General features: G+C 46.5%; 1 long non-coding RNA gene across 2 annotated transcripts in view; it reads right to left on the reverse strand.

Annotated features, from left to right (window-relative positions):
• Positions 1 to 6,000: 6,000 nt before the first annotated feature.
• The window catches only part of LOC108447629, a 25,300-nt gene continuing 7,640 nt past the window's right edge, over positions 6,001 to 23,660 (reverse strand). The window contains exons 2-4 of one of the 2 annotated variants that reach the window (XR_001863286.1): positions 12,504 to 12,602; positions 8,431 to 9,343; positions 6,001 to 6,552 (exon numbers count right to left, since the gene is read on the reverse strand). This is a non-coding gene — a long non-coding RNA (uncharacterized LOC108447629). Of the gene's footprint in view, positions 6,553 to 8,430; positions 9,344 to 12,503; positions 18,094 to 23,660 lie in introns of those variants that run through there. The other variant, XR_001863285.1, reaches the window with a different exon arrangement.

Below are 23,660 nucleotides of genomic sequence, written 5' to 3' on the forward strand. Positions count from 1 at the left end.
AACCCGGGTTACCCTGCACCGTGTCCGGGAGCCGGACCCCGCTCAGGGCTGGCTCCACCGGGCAGAGGGAGGCAGCGGGACCCCCGGGCAGGCACAGGGCACCAGCAGCCAGGCGGCTTCCCATCACAGGGAGGTAAGAGACCCCACACCCAGCTGGGCTCTGGCCAGGCCCCAGGCATGGCATGGCAAAGCACGGCATAGCATGGCCCGGCCCTGGCATGGCATGGCCTTTGTATGGCGTGGCACGGCATGGCACAGCACAGCCCGTGGCCTCTGCCTGTCATGGCACAGTGAGGCAGAGCATGCCAGGAGCCCAGCTGGGAGTGCCAGCCACTAGCAGGAGCTGCAGGTGCCTCTAACCCAGCACACGGGCAGCAAGGCTGTGCAGCACCAGTGGGACAGTGCTGGACAGAGCCATGCAGGCAGGAGGGGGTTGGGAAGGGAGAGTTCTTGAGGTGCGTGGGAATGCTGCTGTGGCATTGTCATTCCCTGTAAAATTCTGCATATTGTACAAGTATTAACTGATGTGGTGCCGAGTGCCTGATGCTGGCAGAGAGGAACACACTGGGGCACAGCTCCTTGGGCCTGTTGGGGAGTGTGGCTGAGCCAGCCCTGCCAGGATGCCTGGGCACAGAGGCTGACCAGAGAACACTGCTCCCAGTCTGCAAAGGTATGGGGGGACAAAGTTAAGTGGGGAAAAAAGTAAATAAAACTGTGGGAGAGGAGTGACCACCTGCCTGGCACCACTGGGCAGAAGAATCTCTCATCCAGTCTGTCACTGGGAGACACTGGCAACAGAGATGTGGCAGCTGTCTCACTCATGCCTGAAACCCAGAGCTGCTCCCAGGCCTGGCTGCCATGGAGGTGACATGAAGGGGGCTGTGCTGCAGCCTGCCGTGGTCCCTGGGTTTGGTAATGGTGCACACATGCCTTCCTCAGCCCCAGGAATGTCTTCAGGATCAAAACACGGAGGGCTCTGGAGGGAGGGCGTCCTTGCAGGACCATGTCCTCGCAGGACCCCCATGTGCCTGGCAGTGGCCAATGCCACCGTTCAGCTTTTAAAGTGCTTCCTGTAGGCTGAGATAATAAAACCACGTGATGAACACTGCTGATAACCCCCTGCACCCACCCTCCACAGCTGCTCATGCATGGGCTGTGGTGCTGCACCTCGTGGAGAGGAGACACCCCCCAGTGCCTGGAGCTCGTCCACTGCAGGTGCTGTGAACAGCCCTCCAGCATGTGACTGCTGTGTTTGTGAGGCAGCTGCGGGGGTGGGAGGTGCAGGCTGGCCCAGCCCAGCAGTCACGGTGGTGCCCAGGGCTGCAGTGCCCACAGGGCTCACCCTGGGACATGGCAGCAGCAGACGTGCCTGTGACAGTGCTGTGGAGATACAGGTGCAGGGTGTTCGGCGAGCTCAGGCAGTGATCACAGCTGGATCACACCTGGAACTGCTGAGCACATTCCACTGCTGCTGAATTGCTGTGCTGGGGCTTTAGTCCACCTGAGTCTGACCCCTGTACCACCGTGAGTAGCCCCACAGAGCACCAGATGTCCTGGTACATCTCATCAGCTGCTTTTCTGCATTTCCAGCTTCTCTCACGTTGCCCTTTCCCCAGCACTCTGGCTGTGGCATCTTGGGCTGCACCCCTGGCAGTCCAGAAGCTCCAATTCCTCCAGTGGCTCCCTCTGTCAGGGCCTGGGACCAGCAGTGGTGCCAGAAACCCTTGCCCAAGGTACTGCCCAACAGCTGGAAGCCAGTGCACGGACAAAGAGAGGTTTGACCAGTGTCTGACCTACAGCTTAGCTCTTCAGAAGCACCTTCATGCTGCCTCACTAGCTGTCACAGTGTCACAAATAAATCTTCCTCCTTAAGGCCATGCCAGCTCTGACATATCAAACTCATCCATTGTCCACAGACCCTTCCTTAACACTCAGGGGTTCAGAGCTGTGAGCTGGTCTGGCTCCCTGATGGTGCCAGAGGCAGGGCAGCCAGCAGGGATCCCCAAAGGCATTGCTCATTGCTCTGGGTTTTGTCTTTTCCTACAGGGTGACAGGGAAGCAGCAGCAGGTGCTGGGATGTTCCTGCTGCAGCTCCAGAATAGCCCCTGTCTTTGGCAGTGGATCTCAGGCTGGGCAAGGCCAGTCCTGTTCTCCACAGCCTTTTCTGGATGGATACTGCTGCATAAACCCACCATGTTTGGAGTGATTGCACACAACTCATGTGGAAGTCAGCATGACAGAGGACACGAGTTGGTTTTCAGCCGTAAAAAAGAGCTGGTGGGTGATGCCAGTGCTCAGGCTGGAGAGGGAGGGGTGTAATGGGACGGGGAAGGGGGGCAGGACAGCCAGAAGCAGCTTATGTGCAGTGAGTTGCTGCCTGAGCTCTGCCTGTAGCCAGCTGTGCCCAGCTGTGGAGGGCACCGGCAGGCAAGGGCTGAGGTTTGTGCAGTGAAGTGGGATGTGGTCCTGACCCTTGTACCTTCTGCAGGGCTCTGTGGGACCCTCTGGGTCCTCCTGGTCAGCGATGAGCCCCTCTGGGTGGGGACCACTGTGGCCAACAGGCCCCAGGACAGAATAATGGCTTGGCTGTGCCATCCCAGTGATGGAGCAGGACCCTGCCTGCCAGCCTGTGCTGGGGCAGTTCTGGGCTCAGGCACTCAGCTCCTGGTGCTCAGCAGAGCTGACAAAAGGTTTTGTCACCCCACAAGGGTTAAATCAGCTGCTTTTTTTTCTGAGGGAAGAGCTCTGGTGCTGCACAGCCAAAGGTCATTCCCCTCTGCCCCTTCCTTTGGGTTTGGAGGGCTGTGCCCCTCCTGCCTCCCCTCACCCCATGAAGGCAGAGGGGAGGGCTGGGAAGGGGAGCTCTGCCCGCAGCAGCCTTTTCCCCAGCAGAACAAGGGATATTCTCTATACCATGACGTGGAGGAGATCAGGACACCTGCCCCATAATCCCTGCCCAAGGGTCCAGACACACAGGTGCCAGTAAAACTCTGTCCTCCATGTCCCAAGTGGGTGGAAGCAGTTAAACCCCACCCACAGAGCCAGTGCTGACGGGTTCTGAAGCCTCTGACGGATCAACATGCCTTAGTGGTTTCAATTTCTGTTCCAAAACACATCTTTGTGGGGTTGGTAACCTTACCTGTTATATTAAAAGAGCCAAAACTTTATTTCAGTTCAGAATCCATGCATTGTTCCACAAATGGCTGAGACCAGATGAGAAGGAGAGGGTACAAGGGAGGTGCTGGGGAAGGAGCTACCATGGAAAGGGAAGAGAGCACAGAGGATGACGGGCAGATGGGGCTCAATTTCTTTCTGCCACCTCTGATAAAATCAGGCTGTAGTGAAGCCGACAGGGAACATCCTGGTATCATGGACAAGCCCTGAAAGATGCAGAGACATCTGGTCTCCCGGAGCAGCAGTGCCAGCCCCAGGTGAAGGGGAGGGCAGGGAGGTGCCGCAGGCCGGGGAAGCAGCCGCTTCCTTCCCTCTTTCATTCTTATTTTAAATACCAACACGCAGCTGCTGCCAGGTTTTTCTACTAAATATGACTTTTGCTGGGCAAATTACATTAGGATGCGTGCCACAGGTATCCATTAAGGTTTATTTATCGTGATACCGTTTGTATCTCATGCTTATAAATAACTTATGTTATAGCTTTTGTTTGTAGAAATGTAACTTACATATTTTATTATGCTTTCTGTAAACCTCAAAAAGAATTTTGTCAAAGCAGTGCCTCTTAGCAGCCGTCTACACCCTGGTACATAAAATCTACACCAGCATTATTTTTTAATAGGGTGAGGAAGCGTGTTATCCCGCCGCAGTTTGAGAGGTTTGCTGTCATCGTAAACTCGTTGTGCAATAAAACATTAACGAAGCCAAGGAATTACTCTGTAAGGTGTGCATATGCTGGGGCTGAGATCTTCAGAGCCTCCTTTTGCAAGCAGGGCACAGTACTCAAATTGTACTCGGCCCAGCGCTGCCCTCGCCTGCCCCAGCGAGCAGAGCCCGGCCGTGGGAGGCTCTGGGGTTTGCTCTGGCTCGCAGAGGGACGGACGCTCACCTGAGCCTCTGCAGGCCGTGCTTTTCTCTCCGAGGATATAAAACACTCCTGGGGGAGAACCAGCCCTATTTTACAGTCCCCCACTGTTTGCATTACCAGGCTCACGCTTGCTCCTTGTGAGGAAATTGCTTGGGTTCTGAGTGGCATCTCCCTCGTTTCCCATTCCAATGTTTCCACTTTTTTTAAAGGAGAAAAAAATTCCAAAGCCCTTAAGGCAATTATGTCTTTTCAAGAAATGCGCAATGCATTACCACGTGCTTTGGGAACACTGTGGAAAACCTGGGCTGCAGCCACTGTGACCAGGCCCCTTTGCAAAGCTGACAGTAACCTCCCAAAGAAGAGCCTGGAGCCATAAATCTATCTGCTGTGCTTTCCCTTTCCTAACCTAAAAGCAAGTGTACTTACACAATCAGCTGATCTAAATTATTTCCTGTTGTCAATTGTTCACCAAGGTGAAAATGCCCTTTAAACACTCATCTCCAGTTTGCCCAGTTTAGAAGACACTCTTTGGAGCCTCACCTGTGACAGGGGATGTGTTAGAAGGGATGTTCCCGAGATGTGTCTGAGTGCCCCAGGGAGGCTGTAGCTGGGTGTTAGAGAAGGCCTGGAGCTTGGGCAGGAGTTCTGGGACCTGTGTACTCTCCCTTTCCATGTGCCAAAGCTTCAGCTTTCGGCAAAGCAGCCAATTTCCCCTGAAAAGGGGCTGGTTTGGGATCACATGCCCATGATGTGTCACCACGATTCTATTTTCACCAGAACGCAGTCACAGAAGCCATCAGATTTCACCTGAGCCTTTAATGCCAATGCACGGAGCCGTGAGACCATAGCAGGGTTTGTCCCAGAGCTGTCAGAGAGGAGGCAGCACTGCCAGGGCCCCTTCCCAAGGCCTTGGGGGATCGGTTCTGCGGCTTTTAAGACCCAACTGAGCAGCACAAGTTCCAGTTTCCTTTAGGGATCCAAACTGAAACTTAACAGCAGCACAAATCCATAGGTGCCCGAGGTGGGGATGTGACTCACACACTTCCCACAAGGTCCTCACACCTCGCCATGCGACCTCAGGGGTAGGAACACCCCAAATCTGCAGCTCTCCAGGAGCCTCCATGGATTTCTGTAGCCTCCATGGATCCCTTTGCCTCCATGGATTACTCCTCAGGTGCTCAGCACTCCTGCAGCTCAGACCCTTTGGCTGAAATACTTTTTCGAGCTGAGCTCAAATGTAAACAGCAAACTGATAAAACACCTTCCTTGCAGCTGTACTTCCTGCTGTTTAAAAATGTGCAGAAAAGTAACAATTGCAAAGAAAAAAAACTGCAAAAAACCCTGTAAGAAATACAGGTATGAACCTTTCCTCCCTGTTGGCCACAATTAATAATTCCCATTATCTAAGCAGTGGTGAAATATTAAATTCAGAAATGTCAGCCAACATGACAAACATGTGAAATCTTTTTTTTTTCTTAGGTAAATAATGGAAAAACCCAACTCAATCCCAAAGCAAGTTTGCAATTGCACATAATAGCTTTTCCACATAATAAACTGACTTATTGCTTAAACAGTTCTGATTTTTCTTAGGTCTTCCTTCAACTCATTTTGCGCCTCCCCAGCCAGTAGAGCCCCTCCTGCCCAGCACAGGACACCCACTGCTCCCCACTGTAGGTCTCTTTTCTGCAGTGGTGGATAGACTTCATTCTTTGTAAAGTGTTTTAACACCTTTATTTTCTTCTGTGGCTTTTTTTTTTCCACTTTCCAAAGACCTGGAAAATGTGTACTTGTGAAATATCATTATCAGTACTTCATTAATTCTTGCTCCATCATCTCTTTATTTCACTCTGTGCAACATTCTCAATTTCTTGCTATACTTATAGCCTAAAAATGCTCATTTTCAGTCTTCTTTGTGGTCCACATTGTCATTAACCACCCATGCTGCAAAGAAATAGACAACATTTTGTAGAAAAATAGTAATTTTATTAGTTTGAAAAGGTGTCATATAAAGTTTGTACTGGCTTTCATCTCATTTTCAAACAAATATATCCTCAAGAATGAGCTTGGAGGTTTTAGCTGATGAGATATTATTTGCTATTATGCACAGGACTGAGAATCATTAACTGAGACAAATTCAGAAGGAATGCACATCCTTTTGTTCTTTGGTTAAGCACTGTTTCTACACTGTCTCATAAAGCCAAAATAACAGGATTATAAATTTTGATAAGAAAGGCTGAAAGCATTCTTCAAACTAAGGCTGGTTTTCCATTGTTTTCACTATTAAAAATCCTTACATTTGGGCCAGAGATAGAAAAAGGTAGAAGATGTCTTTAAAAAATAGTTTTCACAAGGGTAAAAAATCTCTCTAACAATATAACAGGGTCCCAGCGCTTTCAGAGCACTGTCAGTGCTGTTTCCAAAGTCCTTGTCAAATCACATCCAGACCCCTGGGATCGGAGGCCCCTGTGCTGTGCAGAGCTTTGGCTACATCTCTCCAGCATGTTCTGAGTGACCTGGAAAAACAAACACCAAACGTTTGGTTAAAGGAGACCTGGCAGTGAGAGATGCATCGCAAGAGGTGGTAAAAATAATAACTATCATGTATATTAAATGGAAAGAAAACCAGAGGAAGACTCACAAACAGAATCCACAGGTGCCCTCAAAAGCCAGTTCTACAACATAACAAGCATTTGTCGTGTCAGCATGGGCCAGCAATGTGTGAAACAGCGGAGAGCCAGCAGTGAAACCACTGCAACCAGAAGCTTTCCCATCCCATGTCCTTCCTCCCCACCCTCCAGCACACGGCTCCTTGGGATGTGCCATCGAGGCCAGCCCCCCCTGCCTCCCTCAGGACAAGTGTCAGAGTCCAGCCTGGCTTGGTGAAAGGTGGAACCAGACCCATCTGGCACAGAACAAACACACAAAACCCCCCCAGCAGTTCACCACCTGCAGGGGTGGGACGTGAAGTCCGCTGGCACCACACTGGAGGCTGAAGGACAACCCACAGAGCCTGCACAACAGCCCAAACATGAACCACTCCCTTGGGCTATCCTCACCTGAAAGGAACAGTTTAACTGCCATTTATCACAACTCATCTGTTTATTTGGTCTAGTGGAAGGTGTTCCTGCCCATGGCAAAGCGGTTGGAACTGGATGATCTTTAAGGTCCCTTCCAACCCAAACCATTCTGTGATTCTCTTTAAAAAAAAACCTAAACACCAAAACAATCCCAAACCCACACAGAAACAATTTAAAGCACCAGATGTGTCTGCACTTCTCATTTAGAGTTTTTCAAATGTTCTTTGTCTGTTGCCTCCATGCTCTTTGCTGTGATTGTGTCAGACTTGGCTGGCTCACAACAGCCAAGCTAATAAAGTCTCCCCAAGAACAGCTCCTGAGGGCTCCTTCTTGCACAGGACTGTGGGGACAGGTGCCTGCAAAACTGATGGGATCTCAGCAAAGGTCTCTTTGCCGGATCAGGGGCAATAATCCTGCCTGCCTCCACTGCACGGGGATGTCTGGCAGCACTGTGGTGAGCTGGGGCTTGCTTATGTGGAGGTACAGGATGCAATTAGCAATTTCTTCTTTACTCTATTAATATTTTTTTATGCTTGTGCTTATTTCCTTACTAATGGAAATTGATTTCTGCTCAATTTTAAACATTTGCAGTTAAAAGGAGCCTCCTGCTTTGCAGAATGACTCTGAGGGGTTCCAAACCCAGAGCTGAGAGCAGAGAGCAACCGTGCTAACTCACACTGCTTGGTGGGGCAGTGCTGGCCCTGAGGTCACCCCACGGCAGAAGGCAAATGGGACTGAGGATGAGGTGCTCCTTTGGCCCAATTGCCCCTCTCCCCTCCCACCTGCACCCTTCCCTCCCTGCCTGCACTTCCACAAAACTCTCTGAGAACTTCCACCCCACTGCCCACCTGAGTGCTCCGCAGCACTTCCAGGTGAAGACCCCTGTAAATGGTGGGAAGTTTGAGTCCAGTGATTGCCAGATCCAGTCTTTGCTGGCAGCTGCAGCCATGGGAGCCTCTGTCCGAGCCCTTGGGAAGGGCAACCACAGGCAGCAGAGCTGGACTCCCGGGCCTTGGCTGGGTCATCCATGATCCCCATCCTGTCCTGCAGGTCTGCACTCCTCAGGATAAGGTAGCTCAGAGAAAATGCACGCTGATATATGTTTTTCTTGGAAAACAATGTTTTCTTAGGGATTTCAAGCCATCATGGAATCAGTAAGGTTGGAAAAGCCCTCTAAGATCACCAAGTCTGACTCCGCATCTGCTGTCAGCCTGGCTCATCAGCTAGGTGGCCCTTAGGTCTCTGAAGTACTACAAGAGTAAAGCAAAGAGTATTAAAAATGAGGTTTGGAAATTTAAACCCAGAATTACTCACCTGCACCTGGAGAACTTTTGAGCAAGTGCTACATTGTCCTCTGGGAGAGCAGCAGGCAGGCTCTGTCCCAGGCAGGCTCTCTCCCAGGCAGGCTCTGTCCCAGGCAGGCTCTCTCCCAGGCAGGCTCTCTCCCAGGCAGGCTCTCTCCCAGGCAGGCTCTCTCCCAGGCAGGCTCTCTCCCAGGCAGGCTCTCTCCCAGGCAGGCTCTCTCCCAGGCAGGCTCTCTCCCAGGCAGGCTCTCTCCCAGGCAGGCTCTCTCCCAGGCAGGCTCTCTCCCAGGCAGGCTCTCTCCCAGGCAGGCTCTCTCCCAGGCAGGCTCTCTCCCAGGCAGGCTCTCTCCCAGGCAGGCTCTCTCCCAGGCAGGCTCTCTCCCAGGCAGGCTCTCTCCCAGGCAGGCTCTCTCCCAGGCAGGCTCTCTCCCAGGCAGGCTCTCTCCCAGGCAGGCTCTCTCCCAGGCAGGCTCTCTCCCAGGCAGGCTCTCTCCCAGGCAGGCTCTCTCCCAGGCAGGCTCTCTCCCAGGCAGGCTCTCTCCCAGGCAGGCTCTCTCCCAGGCAGGCTCTGTCCCAGTCAGACTCTGTCCCAGGCAGGTTCTCTCCCATTCAGGCTCTGTCCCAGTCAGGTTCTCTCCCAGCCAGGCTCTGTCCCAGGCAGCTCCAGGCTCTCTCCCTGATCGGCACCGGCAGCAGCACCGTGGTACAGCAGGGCTGGGGTGCAGTGGGATCAGCAGTGGGGGTTGGTCCCTAACCAATCCCAGTGCACCCCAGAGAGGTGGCAGCAGCATCCCTGAGTACTTTTCAAGCCTTTTCAGAGTGGTGCCAGTCTGGGCTCTTCACTGGGGGCTCTTGAGAAGCTCAGCCATCTGCATCACTTCCTGCGTTTCTATTCCCATCATATTCCGGCAGAACTACGGACACTTAAAGCAGAACTTTTTATCACCTTACAAGAATGTTGGTTTAACTTAGAAATATGGAACAGGAGGGGATTCTAGAGCTGCCCACCACCCTGCTACTACAGCCAAGCAAGGCAAATAACCCTGTTCAGTCTTTATTACATTGGCTGTGTCAGTCACAGCCTCATGGCCTTGGGCACAAACACATCCCTGGGATAGGCACTGATACAGACAATTATTCAGAGGAGAATGAACCTTTCTGATGAACCTGTGCCCACGTACCTGGCAAGGTTCCTGGGCAGTCTGATTCCACTCTAGAGGAGTATTGCCTGTATTCCACAAATTTCAGGTGTATAACAAGAGAACTTGTTAAAGGCAGGCTGAGAATCAGCTTTTAGTATGCAGAATTTAGTAGACTTCTGAAGTTAACGTAACTTGTAGGGTGTCATACAGACTGTCAGAAAGCACAAAAGTCTGGGATTTGTTTGCCAAATTTTTTAAAAAACCTTTAAAAGGTTTAAACCTGTTTAAACCTTAAACAAATCCCAACTTAAACATACATGATTATCATCAAAATTATAGTTGTCCTGTACCTATGCAAAAATATGGGAAAATGAAAGAAAATGTAATAAAACTGTAACTCCAAGGCTAAGCCCTAACAACTCCACAGGATTATAGGGAGTGTTTGCTTTAGTGTCTCCTTGGCAACTTTCATGCCCTCAGCACAGTTCCCCTGAAAACAGTAACACCCCGTGTCCCCATCTTTGCTGCCCATTGCAGCAGCACTGGGAGCAGAGGCAGCAGCTGATCACACAGCTGGGTCCTGAAACACTTAAACCACTCTGAACATGCCCTGGGAGCAGGCATGAAGGACACAGGACCTGCCTGCACCAAACACCAAACACAGTGACCAACGCAGAATCCAGGATAGAGGAGGCCACAGCCCTGAGGCCTTGTCCAGTGTCCACAAGTTATTTTTAGAAAAGAGGCATTCCAAGAACTTCATTCAACCCCACAATGGAAAGCAATAACAGCATCCCCAAGGAACAGCATGGAATAACATCTCTGCCTCCCCTTCCTGGACTCAGCACCCCGTTACATCTGTGTGCCAACACCACGGAGCTGTTCTGAGCCCTGGGGTTTCTAAACATCCCAGTCCACACTGACCTCCTGCTGTCTCAAAAGATTAGTGCTGTTTTAGGGTGGGCTGTATGATTCCTATTTCGGCATCCTTAACCCTATTGGTGCAAGCACATATCAATCCCAATTTTTCTGAGCCCCCAAGTAAACACGATTCTTCCCCTTTGAAATGAATTATGGCCAAATAAGATCTCATTAAAACAAAAGAAGAAGAGAACAAGCAGTTCAACATGGTAACTGCAGGCTTGCTATTTCCCAGGAACTGTAGAGACAGAGACCCCATTTGAAATAAAGGAACCCATTCCCAATAAATAAATCAGCAGTGCACTGGAATGAGCCAAGCAGAGATGACTTTTACAGTTATATATAAGTACGTGTCCTACTTTTTCTGAACATGAAATAAATAACCTTGATGCAAAAGGGGCAATGCAAATATTACAAATCCTATTCCCTGTTCTTCACCCTTCCAAAGGAAATATAAGACTTGTTCATAAGTAAAGGTGCTTATACATATCCATGTCTGCTAAGCAAAACACATAATCATTAGAACGAGTCTAATTTCAGTAAAAAGAATATTCTGACAGCCACAAATTTATTCCTTATGATTTACAGCTCCATGGTTTTATCTTCAAGTGAAATATTTAATTTCTTCTTATATTGAAGCATCAAAACCATATAATTAATATGTAGTCAGGCTAATCCTTAAGCGCTATAAATCAGAAGCCTTATATAAACAAAAGTGTCGTCTTGAACAAGATTGGGAATGCACAAAACTACTTATATCCCACTTTTATAATGATGCAGTGACTCAGAGCAGATAGAAAATGATTAGTTTTCCTTCCAAAGTAGGAAATATTGCTTCCATCTGTAAAGTATAATATTGTGATGTCATAAAGTTTTCCTAAACACTGAATTTACCCTTATTCCCTCTCAATCATTTTAAAAGAACTGCTCTCTTTTATAGAGCTTGGATTTAAATCACAATAACACACCAAGAAGATGAATGACAGTGCTGTTGGATATGGCTAAAATTGGATCCTTCAGCACAGGTGAATGATGAGACAGCGCTTCTCCTCTTGATATATTTTCTTCTTCTATTAGTTTCCTTCCATGGCTGGGATTTCAGTTTGAATTTTAATGTATGCGGTTGCTGCTAATCTTAGTGTCTGATTTTTTTCCAGCGCCCTCTTATTGTATAGACAATTCATTCTCCAAAGCAGTAATACACTGAGGCTTGTGACTGCCCAGGAGATAAAGCAATTCAGAATAAAGTTAGAGCCAGCTCTGCAGAAAGGCACAGACAACAGGTCAATATCCTCAGAAACAACGCCTCACCACACAAAAAATGCACACATTCAGATCAACGCACAGGCGTTCCCTCAGAGGGCTCCCACTGCAGACAGCAGCGTTGCTACTAAGTCACCAGGGAAACATGAGGGCCATTTCCAAATTCATAGCTTCAGATTTTATTGAAAGGGCAAACTGCAGCGTCTTTCCTGGTTTACAGAATCTGCCACAGATACACACAACCCAAATTGCAATCAATGCCAGTAGTTCAGTGTAAGCGCTCAGATAACGCCCGCCAAAGCCAGTTGTTCCGGGGAAACCATTCAGAGAAAGAAATTGGTTAACTATTTCTCTAGGAAGCAATTTTTCTGATGTGATTTTCACAGTGTTCTTGTTTCATCTTTCTATCTAAAAGCCTGATGAGGTTGCATAACTTCTGCTTAATTCTGGGAATATGAAAACAAAGTTCATTAGAAAAAGGTAATTCTATCCTTGTATGATCCAAGGTTGGGTGTAAAAGTTGGGGTAAAAGTTTGAGAGGATTTTTCATCAAAGTAGAGCCATTCAACCTCTGTGAACTATCTGTAAGATACTCACATGGTGCATGAGCTGAAACCCACTCCTCATTCCTAATGTGAGCATAATGAGCCCAAGGACAGAGATGGGCAATTTGAAGGGCAGCAGGCAGCTCTGTGTAACTATTTTTACTATTTTGGTGTGTGAAGAGTGAATCTGGGGGAATCTGTTAAACACTCACTTTCTCATTGAGAAGTGTAAGTCCAAGCAGAGGTCTTGAAGCAGACAATTGGTTCCTGCAGTCTCCAAAGATGATGGTGTTCATTAGGACTGACATCAGCTGAAAGAAAATTCAGACAGTTTACATGAGTATGGATGCTGTTTTTAAACTGTGTGATGTGCGGAAAAGGAAAAATGCATGAAACCTTTGCTAACCACGCTGAAATCACTGATGTTTCCTATATGAACATGGTATAACAGAACTCATTCTTTGAAAAAAATATTTCCATAACCAAAACTACCCGGTGAAGAAAGTTAAAAAAATTAATGCCAAAGCTTGGCTCTAAAGCCAAAGCTGAAATACAACCAAATATGAACTGAGATTTTGAGCAGTGTTAATTTGAGGTACAGGATTTGATGTTCACTCTGGGATTTTCCCCGTTGTCACACTATTTCCAGAGAGCAACACATGTTCTGTACGAGTTTTAGACAAAACCCAGGCTGCTCTTCACGATTCTGGTTTTCCCATGTCCACCTTTCTCCGTGCATGACACTGCCAGGCACTGGAGAGGAGCACTCCCTATTTCGGCCAAGGCAATTGTGATTACAGCAAGAGGTCTTTAAATCTGTACCCTTTCCACCACAGTTACAAACCCAGCCTCAGAGTTTAGACATTTTACTTTACCTCTGTGACTTGCTTTACAGAGCTCTATAGCAGGGATAAAGCCACTTCATCAGCTCTATAAAGCTCTGACATCCATCAGCTCACACAATTAGGTTCTGCTGGCACCTAAACAGAAGCTGCACAATTTACTTTGCCCATTGGCTGGCACACCCCTAGAGCCCCACAAAGCTCTGACTCTGAGCCCACTTCTTGTTCTGATCTACTCCTGTACCTCTGGTCTGTCGTCTAGCTGGGAAGGGTAAGACTTATTTTAGGGATTGGCACCATTCTTGTACAAAGAAATTACAAAATAACAATAGAATCCATTTAAAGATAAAATGCTCTAAGATATCCTTGAGATATGTTCGTCCCAAACGCCGAAGGCCACAACATATACAAACCTAAAAACGTTACTTAGAGATTAAACAGAGAGAAAATTTGTAAAATGTCACCAGTAAATAGTTTGACTCACGTTTATAAAATATCTACACCCTAAAACCAAACACAGAGGAAGTAGAAAATCATTAAATCCTTTCTTCTAGGCCAATGAGTAGCTGTGAGCGGGGTCTCCAGAGAGCTGCCACACTGCAAACTAGCCTGTAATAACTGACCAAGGCGAAGTCAAACAGCATGTTTCACTAAATGAAAAAGATGAATCCTAGCACTACAAATCACCTGGAACAGAGAGATCCACAAATCATTTCAGCATCCAGGTTAGGAACACACGGTCTAGTGTGGGAAAGGCCAATTCTTCACTTGACTTCACAGTTAGGTATCACACAAACTGTGTTCTGTTACTCACAGGGCAAAAACAGTTCCATGCTGCTTTGGAATCAAAGCAAACAATTCCAAACCTCTGCACGAGCACTAACAGGGGCTTGTTTTCCAAACATGAAGGATAATTGTGACTTCTTATAATTCATTCCTCCCTAGGTTTTCATCTTCATTGCTTGTAACAAGGCCAGCTGTTAGGACAGAAGCCTTTTTTTAAGTAATAAACCAAACTCACCCAAGCTGTGAATTTGTCTGAGCACCACAGCTCATGTACCCATATTTCTTAGAAAAAGTGCTAAGCACAAAGAGACTTCCAGTGTGATGCTTAACCTGAACAGGGCACGCTCAGGTCCCAACAGACCCAGAGGGAAAGCACCACCTCTTCAGACTTCAGCTTTATCAAACAACTCCTGAGATTGTCTTCAAGGTCTCTAGTTCAGAAGCTCTAAATTGAAAACAAACTAAAGTAAATACTTCTGGAAAGTTTTTGGCCTAAGTATGAAAGATGACCAAAATGTCCAAAATTCGCCTGGAAAGCACTTATCTGTCTCTATGAGTAAGGAGTACAGAGAGCACTGAAAAAAGCGAGGAATACAATAAAAACAAAGCCAACATGAAGCTATATATGTAATAGTAATTAATAACTATTAATTGTGTGGTTTGATATTGGCCAGCCAGGAAGGCAGTGGTGAAAGCCTCCCTTCTGCTCTGGGCTTCTTCTCTGACAAGATGCTACTGTCCAAAGTTTTAAATTCCACTTCTGACTCATAAGGAGCACGAACCCTCTCAGAAATCGCTGGCCATGCAGGGAATCACACTGCATCCCAGAGCAAGTGGGGACTCACCCCAGGCATGTGCATGGCTGTTTTCTCCATGGGCCAGTCCACTCCCCTTCTTTACAAAAGGAACTACTGACAGAAGAGGCAAGAACAAAGAACAGTTCTTCCAATAAATTAAGTCATCACAGCTTCTCCTCCCTCAGAGCCTTGGATGGAGGAGGAAAATGTTGGTGAAGACAATCTTCATTATGAAAATGTGTTCTCAAGGAAGCTGGAAGAGAAGCTGCCCTTTCGTTAAAAGGCTGCTTTGCATGCCAGGTTACAACATTTGCACCACTGCAAGTCCTGTAACTCGTTTCTCTTTCCCATATGTTGGGATGGATCTTTTCCTGTGCTGCAACTAATCACATTTTAGCAAAAGGAACATTCCGTTAACACCAGAGAAAGCAGCATGTATATTCCTTTACAAAGGATTTAGAAGGGTCAGGAACATGCACAGATTTTAACAAAAATCTTGACTGGTAATAGCGCTCATTGTTTCCATTCAGATCTGAACAATTCACATTTTTTTCATTGTTTAGCATACAAAATTTGGTAGGTTTCTAAAGCTCCAGCTTCAGAGAGTCTGCTCTTAATTTAAGAACTGTGATTACTAATTTAAATGTCCTTTGGAATTCTTTGTTCTTTCATCATCAATTCTTCCTACATCAGTAAACGGATCATCATTTACTAATAACACTAGGAAGATTTAAATACTCAGAGATTATTAAATACTTTAAATTTTAATCTGTTGTTTTAAAATATTTATTTTACCAGAAAGCTTGACTTTCACATTGATATTTCCCATGTTCAAAGCAAAAATTTCCAGATGAAACACAAACCCCACAGCTTTTATTTATCTTGAAAGCAAGAATCAGCCCATTATTCCTGAACTAAAAATATTTAACTGTCAGAAACAGCACATCAGCTGAGACTTGTAATATATAAGAGGTTAAGAACCACATGCCTTTCCCCTGCATGATGAAATCACATTAGTCCAGGAAGGAATGTTATCAAGCTGTCCAGAGCAGCACGGGAGGCTGGTGACACTGCAGCTCCCTTCCCTTCTGACTTTCCTATTTCCTTTCTTTCCCCTTCCCAACTCCCTCCCATCCTGCTGCCAATTTCCATGACATGTACAGGAAGAAGGGAGGAGCTGTGGAGGAGCAAGGAAGGGTGGGACAGAAGAGGCATGAGGCAGGAAAATGGGCAGTCCATGAGCCCAGGCAATGGATCCAGAGCCCTTCCCAAAGCCTTCCACACTGCCCTCAGGCCAAGCCTGGCATTCCCACCCTATAGACCAGATTCCTCCAGATTCTGTTCAGAGTATACAGCATTTCACCCTCTTTGTGCACACTGCCAGTATATATGTTTAAATAAATATTAGTAACTAAAATTTCATGACTCAACAGTTGAAGCTAAAACCTGTGAGCGACCCAGTCCTGTATCTCTGTTTGCTACAGTTCAACTGGCACTGTCCTTTTTGCTTCCTTTTAAGAGAATTAGGGTGTAAATGGCTGAGAAAACCCCAATCCTGGTGTCAGGACAAGGCATCTGGGAGACACACTGCACACCATGAACTAGTATATGGCAGCAGCTGATGGACTGAAGTATTATCCGAGTGTGTCTCTCACAGGCTATTCCCCTCAGTTTTACGTCCTGCTGGGACACTCCCATTCTTCCAGTGTCCAAAAGGGTGATGTGAAAAAGAAACAGCTACAGGCAATGGGGAGCTCTGCATTTCCCAGCACATCTTTAGAACTGGCCAAAGCGCTGAGTGTGGGAATCCACTTGAAGCAGGTCCAAGTCATGAGCCAGCAGAAATAGTCCTAAAATAAGAGTGTATGAACTTAGGTAAAACCTGACTTTGTATCTAAACAGAAACATAAGCACACCCTCAGAAGGACACCCTCAGGACATGTTTAGCCCCTGTCATGTGCACCAGAGCCATTGTGCTCTTCTAGTCCTTGTATTAATAGCACAATGACACAGAGCAGTAGTGCAAAGAGGTCTTTCCAAAGCTGAGGCTTCCTCTCATCATGGCCTGCCCTCAGCCAGCAGTGAGCCGCCTTCCAGGCCTTTGACAGGATTACAAAGCAGAAGTTTGTGCTGCACCAGGGCATCCCCACAGCACAGCTGGACAGGGGCAGCAGCTACACCCTGCACACAAGCTGCCCACAGCACAGCTCTGCCCTGTGCTAGCAGGTTTTCAAAGTGTAACTGTAGGATCTTTCCTCTGAAAGCCCATTCTAACATGACAGAATATGTTATTTTCAAATTGCACTTGCATCTGAATTTTTGCCATGAAGGACTATCACACTTAGGTCCAGTCTCACCCATCAGAACTGGGTCCATCTCTGCCAAGGGACACCATGCTCCTGGGGAAGCTGACATCCACCTGAGCCAGAGAAGTGATGCCAGCTGGCCACTGTAGACTCACCCATAGTAAAGCACTGAGTCTCACAGGGTGGAGCAGTTTTGCTTGGTCTAAGGGCTGGCTACATGAAATTCTGGAAGCAGAACAGTTAACAGCAGCAGTACTGACAACGCCTGATGAGTGAAATCCCTCCTCCTTCTGCGGGGAGGAGGGGATATGTTTCATTAATTATTACCTTCCAGGGTGTGTTGACTTGCTTCTGTCTGTGCTGAATTTCATGTAAACCCTCTGTTGAATGTCACATACTCGTGCGCTGCCTGAAGTGCAAGATTTTGTATTTGGGTATCTGCTGTAGCTGACAGATGTTTACAAACTCGTGTATCTGCACAGCTTCTTCCTGCCTATCCATCTGTGCTCCCTGTTAGACAGCAAGTTATTCCACCTCAGGCTGGAATAATTTAAGATTGTGACATCAATCCTTAATCTGCATTTTTTAGCTGGTAGCATGCAGAGATTTTAAGTTACAGCCACTAGACTGTCATTTTATATTAATCTAAGCTGCTTATTTAAGATTCAGCCATTTCTAAACAAGTGGCTGTAAGTATATGATGCTACAGCTGCTTTTAAAGATGACAGAACTGTGATTAACTGGGACCTCTGGAATGCACAACCTGCCATAATTCGTAACACAAACTTCAGGATAGTCTGATGTACCAGAAGGCTGAGCTCTTTAAAAACCTTACCAGAAAATTAATATCCATTCCCCTCTGCTTTTAGCAGCACATAAAGAAGCAGATAGGTTCAGGGCTTTGTAACACAGGCTCATGTCTGAAGATCCTTAAGCATCTTTTACAGACCACACAGTGAGGGCCTCTCTCTGTCCTGTGCAGCCAGCACTCTTCTCTGAGAGATGACACAGGATGAAGTTGGTGTTTCCTGTAAGCACCTCTACCCAAATGACTCTTGGGAGTCATTTCTCTCCTCTTGGGAGGAGAGAACATCAATTTCACCTACACCAACACCTTCCAGCAAGGGCTCAGGGTGGGCTCAGAGCGGGCTCAGGGTGGGTTCAGGGTGGGCTCAGGGTGGGTTCAGGGTGGGCTCAGCCCTGTGGACACGTGCCATAGCAGAGCCAGAGGCTTCCCCCACACAGCAACAGTAACCAGTAGCAAAGAGACAATTAGAACTGGGCTAATTATTTTACCCATATTAATGGATAGGGAGATGATTAGAAGGTACAGGAGGCAGGGTGGGCTTTAAACCACCCCTTGAAGGAAATGAGACTGGGAGAAAGGCAGCAGCTTGGCTGTGATCACTGTGCCAGGATGGTCTGGAGGGCACAGTGACCCCTCCGCTGGCTGGAGCAGAGCACTGGAGCAGCACACAACTTTAAAAGCCTAAAATGAGTATTAATTACCCATTGCCTAACAGATTGCAAGCCTCTTCTGTTTTCAAACTGTTCATAAATTGATTCTAATTTCTTCTGTGGAACAATTAAAAGTGTTTTTGTTATCCTGATGAACTGAACTGTAACCAAAGCTTTTGCAAATAAACACAAGGACAGATGATAAAGCTGGTAATAAGCATATTGCTCCTGTGTCCTGAGCAGCCACCAACACTTGGCAGTGAATATCATCTTTCACAACAACAACAACAAAGGCTAAGAGCACACGGCTATTTCATGCAGTCATCAAAACAAAATGCACTGAATATTATATTTCATACTAAATACATTACCCTGGCAGTTTGACACTCAACATTTCAATAGATATTGCATCTCTCTAACATTCTGCCTGAATTTCTGCAGATGGACTTTTAAGTATCAATGGAAGATTACTTTACTTGTCACGCTAAAAAGATTTTAAAGAATGGTTGCACACACTTCATTTTTAATTTTTTCAATTTCTTTTTTTTTTAAAAGGAAAACGACTTATGAATTCAGAAACATGGTTCTTCTGAAAGGTCAAACCCTGTGTTGCTGCAGTCCTTTGTGTGTGGTGCTCTTCCAGCCACTCAAATCTCTGCTCTGATGTGCCCAGCAAAGCACTGGGAGGATTTGCTCAAGTTAAACTAAGCTTACCTAGAGAATGCTAGGCTAAGCTGAGAGAAGGTAACAGCATTCCCAAATCTCATCAATCCACTGTGACATTGGGGTTTTTTTAAAATGTATTTTGTCTTAAAACTGTGAAGGTTCCTGGAGACATGCAAATACACAAGAATCTCAATTCTCAGTAAAAAACTCCAAACAAGTAAACACCAAAGGAAGAAAACCCAGCTGGATGCCATGATTTCAGAAGACACCTTGAGCACACAAATGTCTCTCAGGATCACAAACAGACAAAACCAACAGCATTAGCCAAGGAAAAATGTGGATTTTGAAGTTCAGTTACAGAGTCCTGAAAATCATACATCTGCCAAGATTAAGTGGGACACATATCTAGCGTGTGCCAGTCACTCAGAATTTTGGGCAGAAACCAGCCCCTTCACCTGCCACATGCCTTTGCTCTGACTCCCAGTCAGAACGCCCAGGAACCGCCTCATCCAGCACTGGATCTCCAAACCAGCACCATCTCGGCTGCTGCCATCAGATCCAACAGCAATGAACATCCTTGTAAGCTGCTGCTATCCTAGAATTTTAAATTTACTTTTTTGTTTTTCCAAATGGGGGAGGGGGTTCGTTCACAGAGAGTGAGTTTCATCACTCACATGGCAAATCTGCCAGTAGCAGATCATAGAATGGATTGTTACCTTTCCCTATCCATTTTGTAAAGATATTGCTTTTTTTCCAGACTGCAAGCATCACTTCTAACTGAATTTTGAATTATAATGTGAACTTTACAAAATTATTGGTGCTATTCATATCACTAGTTAGATTCTATGGAACAGTGATATCTTTTGACCTTCCCCAAACCAACACCTCTCAGTGTTTTATATAACAGAACCAAGGCCAGCAGAAATTGAACATTTCCAAGTAAAGTATTACATTGCAGGGAGTAAACAAGGAATAAAACATTTTTATATTTCTCCCTAAACTTATTTGCTTTTTGAAAATATTTATGCAGCACAAAGACCTGAGTTTAGTGAGAAATACAGCCAGTTCCTCTTGTTTAATTGAAACATTTATGCTTTTTGTTCTGCTAGCAAAAAGCAATGAACAGTAATATTGCAAGATAAATACACAAGAAACTTATAGATATGATTGTAAAACAACATCATCCTAATGTTTCCACTTAATTACCCTGAAATGTATTCTATTTAATATTCATTACTCAAAAGCCAATTTAAAAGAGAATGAGGTGAAGGGACTTATTCAGAAAGACGGACTGTCATTCACTGCAATAGTTATCTAATATACAGAAGTTAATAAAGCAGATTAATCTACAAGTCCCTTTAAGCCATCACTGAGTTTAGAACAACTGCCTCTTTGACCCCTAACCCTCCCGCTGCGCACCAGTAGCAGGTGCCAGCTGCACTGAAATGATGGCTGAGGCGTTTTAAGGCAAAGTCTTTTCTTGCTTTGCTTCTGACCAGCAGCTGACCCTGTAGAAGCGATTGTTTCATGTGCTGGCCTAAAGGCTACACAAACCAGCAAGGGATAAACAAAAGCAGACACGGAGCAGCTGCCTCGCCCGGGGCCCTGCAGCGCCGACACCTCGCGCGGCGTGCGGGAGCTTTGTGCTCCTCCCCGGGCTGGTACAATGCGGGGTCCTGGGCGGAACGAAACTTCTCCCCAGCCCAAAACTGCTGGTGCGAACTAGAGCACAGCTTGGATGATTAAGAGGGGATTCCCAATTTGATTTAGCGCCATTATTAAGACCGTGAAATCTTCAGATACATCACTAATGATGATGTATTTTAACATTAAAAGTCTTAAAATTAAATTACTCAATTCACATGATAACGAATCACAATGAGGCTTTAAACAAAGCAGAATTAGAAAAGACACTAAGCTCATTAATTTTTTTTATTTCTTAATTGACAGCACATGTAGTGATAACTATACATTTAGCAATATACTTGAGACTGGGATTGCTGCCACTTTTATACATGAACAGTAAGAAGCATGTATGAAAGAGAAGTAACCGTAGTTTTCATTAAGATAACACAGCTCTGACATAGTTATTTTGCTGATGCAAATTACACAACCACAAAAACAATCAGAGTAATGATTAAATGCAGTTATGTACATGGGAGACTACTAGTGCAAATGTTAACATATTTAAATGGGTTCCTTCATTAAAAAGATTATATATGATATTAAACCATCAATCAAATTGAAACACTAGAGTCTAAACGTATTGTCACTGGTTAAAATAAATGACTTTGAGACTGAATTTTGGCTCACTCAATATGGTGCCTTTTCTGTTGCTTAGCCACCCAAATCTCTGCTGGCTTGGCTACAGCTGGTATATCTCCATCCCTTTCAATTAATACAGAAAGTTATGGTAGTATTGGATAACATTTTTAAATTGGGCTAAAAGGCTGAAACAGATGTCCCAGGGAAAATCCCTCTCACTATTGTATCAAAACTTTCAAGCCTCGAGCCAGCAAGAGCTGAGCACCCTCATCGTGATTCAACTGAGCTTTTAAACACATTTGATCTTAAGCACAGGAACAATCACACCTGTGGGTTTGATCTGCTCTTAAAACGAGGTATGTGCTCACATATATGAGTGAGGGTCTTAGGTACTCAATATCTTGCACAAGTACCCTCTGCCAGTGCCATTTAGATTTCTTTGTGATGTGCTTATATGCAAGTGCTGCTGCCTGGCCCATGAAGCATGTTATAAACACAGCTCCACTGCAGGTTTTTATTTCCATTACTGTGCATAACTCCACACTAGCTGTATATGGCACTGAGGTTTATCTGAAAAACAAAAATGTCACTTATTTTACTATATAAAAGGGAAAAAAGAAAAGTTGCAATTTATAATACTTTCTTATTGTAGTAATGCCACTTGATTTTTCATTGCAACTGGCACCTATGCTTCCTGGTTTCCACTTGCCAGGCAGTGCAAGTTGTGCTGCTTCCCTTAGTGCCTCCCGTCACTGGGTGCAGTCCTTGGTCACACTCTGCCTCACTGGGCAGCCCAGGCAAGTTCCCCCAGGACGTCACACCACACTCCCTCCTCCTGCCCGGCGCTTTCCACCCCATCCTGGCTCCTGACTCCTGGCTCTGGTCTCTGTTCACCCACGCACCTTCTCACCCACCTGCTGCGACACTCCTTTCCCAGAGGTCCCTCTCCAGCCCTTGTATTCCACCAGATTCTCCTTTGGCAGGGGATGCTGGCTCTTCCCATGGCCCTGCTGATGGTCCCCTCCTCCAGCACTGCCCCCTGAAATGCTGAAGCCTCGAAGGGCTCAGCTCGGGCACAGCCTCATCCTACAGACACCCAGCCCCAAAGCCCCTCTCTGCCAGTACTGGCCCCTGCTGTGGCCCACCCAGGCTGAGGCGTGGAGCGGCCCTGCTGGCAGCCAGGGGCCAGGGGAACCAAACACCGCTACAGTGTTCAGTCTCATCGAAAACTCAGCTCATTCTTGTCCACGTGATTGTTCTGAAAATGATGCACAGCAAATAATCACTGAGCACTGTCCTCCCTCACTTGGCCTCCCTGTACTTTACATCCCTGGCCAAGAAACACCCAGGAAAGCAAGTGAACACTGGAATGCCACTGAAATCCTGTTTCTATTCAGCCAACCAACCATTTATGCCCTCTGCACCCAGCACAGAATCATTTCAAAGATGGCTGTGCAAGCAAGAATTCTTTACCTATCATGCCTGACTCTTATGAACATGTGCTAGAACTGCAGGTAAAAGATGCTACAAAACTCATTGATTTTTGTAAAGAACTAGTAGGAATAGTATTTTACTACACCAAATTTGAGCTAACAGCCTAATGTGTACAGTTCAGCAAGATCAGCATTACCAGAAGATAAAGGTAACTTCTTAAGACCAAAAATTACACTCTCATTTATAAAGTGAAGCAGCAGAGACTTCAATTCTCAATCCCAGAATAACAGCAAAGTAGGAGCCTTTTAAAATTATTTATCAAAGTGCTTAGAACAGAACTGCAATAGTTGAGTGCAGTAAACTCAATACTGTGTTCTACTCATAAATCTCGAATTACTTCACACGTTAATTTGGTGTGGCTGTAAGATCGCCTCACCAAGTGGCTGTCTGCAGATGGAGCTCAGGCTGCTCGCCCGGGGCTACGAGCCCGGACACGGCAAAACCCGGCCAGAGCCAACAGCCACTGCCGAGCTTCCCAAGGATGCCGAAACTTGCTCCTGAGCAATTACGGAGCTGTTTCACTTCCATGTTCTCTATTGCTCCTCTCTGTACAGTCACGGCAACCCATTAAAGCCTCGAGATGCTGCGGGGCCAAGGTAGGAAAGGGCGGTGATGCCACAGCTCCGCCGCTCGGGGCCGGGGCCGTGAGCGCCCCAGGCGCGGTCACACCGCGCTGTTCGCAGCGGCCGCACCGAGACCGCCCCGCTGGGCAGTGCGGGGGCAGCGGCTCGGGGCGGGGGGGGGGTGGTGGTGGT

The sequence above is a fragment of the Corvus brachyrhynchos genome, unplaced genomic scaffold, assembly GCF_000691975.1.
Source record: "Corvus brachyrhynchos isolate BGI_N302 unplaced genomic scaffold, ASM69197v1 scaffold616, whole genome shotgun sequence".
Lineage (NCBI taxonomy): Eukaryota > Metazoa > Chordata > Aves > Passeriformes > Corvidae > Corvus > Corvus brachyrhynchos.